Source organism: Chionomys nivalis, chromosome 9 (assembly GCF_950005125.1).
Source record: "Chionomys nivalis chromosome 9, mChiNiv1.1, whole genome shotgun sequence".
Taxonomy (NCBI): domain Eukaryota; kingdom Metazoa; phylum Chordata; class Mammalia; order Rodentia; family Cricetidae; genus Chionomys; species Chionomys nivalis.
This window is the reverse complement of record NC_080094.1, coordinates 55,063,205-55,066,145: the sequence shown is the minus strand read 5'-3', so window position 1 is coordinate 55,066,145 and position 2,941 is coordinate 55,063,205.

The following is a 2,941-nucleotide window of genomic DNA, read 5'->3' as shown; positions in this document are numbered from 1 at the left end:
TCATTCTTTTTTAAATATAAGTTGTCCAGGATTTAGATGGCATCCAAGGCCTGTAAGTACTTACACATCCTCCACACCCACTTCTCTTCCACAATAATTTTTTTTCTTGAAATAGGGTCTCAGGTAGCTCATACTGGCCTCAAACTCATTTTGTATCTGAGGATGACCTTGAACTCCTGATCCTCTGGCCTCTACCTCCCAAGTGCCTGCTGAGTTAGGTGTATATCATCATGCCTTGTACTTTCTACTAGAAACAGTAGATAACCAGGTTAATAGCCAACAATTCTATTTATATACCAGAAATCCATAAAGCTGAGCTGAGTGTTGTGCATAAACCTATGATCCAGTACTCAGGAAGTAGGGGCAGAAGGATCAGAGGTTTGCCTGCCTTAGCTACGTGAGCCCCTTTCAGAAATAAACTATAGTGCTAGCTGATGTGACTTGGTGGGGGCTCTTGCCTAGCATGCAAAAGGCCCTGGGTTTGACTTCCAGTGCCAGAAGTAGGGAAAAAACCCTTACAGTTGTAGAGAAGGCCCAGTGGTTAAGGTGTGAACTAACAACTCTCGCATAGGACAAGTTTTTAGTAGCCAAGTCAGGCAGCTCACAACCAAGAAGAAATAAAAGGTTTAATTTTTAAATTATGTGCATGTGTGTGGGTATATATATGAATGCTCTACCTAAGGGGGGATTCCACACCCTTCTTAGCCTTCATGGCCGTCAGCACTCATGTGCATAAACCCACACACATAATTTTTAAAAATTAAATCTTTTTTTTCTTTTTGGTTTTTCGATACAGCGGTTCTCTGTCCTGCCTGTCCTGGAATTCATTCTGTAGACCAGGCTGGCCTACAGAATCCTCAGAGATCTTCCTGCCTCTGTCTCCAAAGTGCTGGGGTGAAAGGTATGTACCCCTATCGCCTGACCTGAAAATTAAATCTTAAAAAAATAATAAACTAACTGGGTGTAGTGGCATCTTATTTTACTTTTTGATTGCTGTGACAAAACACTATGACCAAGGCTCCTAGAAAATGTTCAGTTTGGGGCTCACAGTTCCAGTCATTAGACGGCCACGGTGGGGAGCATTGAGCAAGGCAGGCAGGCATGGTAGCATGTTGCAGGCATGGTGGCATGTTGCTGGCATGGTAGCATGTTGCAGGCATGGTGGCATGTTGCAGGCATGGTGGCATGTTGTTGGTGCAGGACGTGAGAGCTTACTTACACCCTTATTCACAATAGGAGGCAGAGAGCCTAAGGCTTTTGAAACCTCTAAGATCACCCCCAGTGACACACCTCCTCACCAAAGCCACATCTCCCAATCCTTCCCAAACAGTTCCACCAACTGGGGACCAAGTATTCAAATATGTGAGTCTATGGAGCCACGCCCATTTAAACCACTAATGGTGGCTCATACTTGTAATGACAGCACTTGGGAGAAAGAGGCAGGATTGTGTGGGTTCAAGGCTAGCCTGGTCTATATAGTGTGCTCCAGGCCAGCCAAAGCTCTATAGTGAGACCCTGTCTCAAAACAACAAAGACAATGCCCAACAATTTCCAAAGGATTTATCACACCCCATAATACCTTAGACAAGAATCAAACCTTTAGGACATGAGCCTTTGAGAGCCATTTCATATTCAAAATATAGTGAAGATTTATATGTTAAATATAAAATACTGCTGAAAGAAACCAAAGGTTTAAATGAAGATATATTTCATGTCTGACTCTCTTATAAGAGATTAAAATGAAGAGACTCAAAATTGATTTTTGCATAGAAAAATTTGGGGGTGGGGAGGTTGAGACAGGGTCTCTGAAAGCCTGACTGTCCTGGAACAAGCTCTGTACACCAGGTTGGCCTCTTTTTTTTTTTTAATATTTATTTATTATGTATACAATATTCAGTCTGTGTGTATGTCTGCAGGCCAGAAGAGGACACCAGACCTCATTACAGATGGCTGTGAGCCACCATGTGGTTGCTGGGAATTGAACTCAGGACCTTTGGAAGAGCAGGCAGTACTCTAAACCACTGAGCCATTTCTCCAGCCCCCAGGTTGGCCTCTTAACTCACAGAAATTGGTTTGATCCTGCCTCCCAAGTGCTGGGATTAAAGGTCTGCATCACCACAGCCTAGCTTATAAATTTTAAGAGTTATTATATATAAATATATAAAATGGGCATTAGGAGAGGTGCTAAAAATGCTCTTAAATATCCTATTTGGAATTGTAAATTTTAAGAGTTATTATATATAAATATATAAAATGGGCATTAGGAGAGGTGCTAAAAATGCTCTTAAATATCCTATTTGGAATTGTGTCTCTTGGGCTCTTTGGTTCTCAGCATTCTGTAATTCCAGTTCCAGGGCATCCAATACCCTCTGTCATGGGCACTGCACACACGATACAAAGACAACACAGGGCCGGGCGGTGGTGGCGCACGCCTTTAATCCCAGCACTTGGGAGGCAGAGGCAGGCGGATCTCTGTGAGTTCGAGACCAGCCTGGTCTACAAGAGCTAGTTCCAGGACAGGCTCCAAAACCACAGAGAAACCCTGTCTCGAAAAACCAAAAAAAAAAAAAAAAAGACAACACAGGCAGGCAAAACCACAGTTCACATAAAATAAAAATAAGCCTTTAAGAATTTTTAATTTAAGAGCTGAAGAGATGGCTCAGAGGTTAAGAGCACTGGCTGCTCTTCTAGGGATCTTGAGTTCAATTCCCAGCAATCACATGGTGGCTCACAACCATCTATAATGAGATCTGATGTTTTCTGGCATCCAAAACATACAGGCAGAATACTGTATACATAAAAAATAGATAAATCTTTAAAAAAATTTTTTTTTCATTTAAGCCAAGTGGTAGTGGTACACACCTTTAATTCCGGCACTCGGAAGGCAGAGGCAGACGGATCTCTGAGTTTGAGGCCAGCCTGGTCCACAGACTTTCATGAG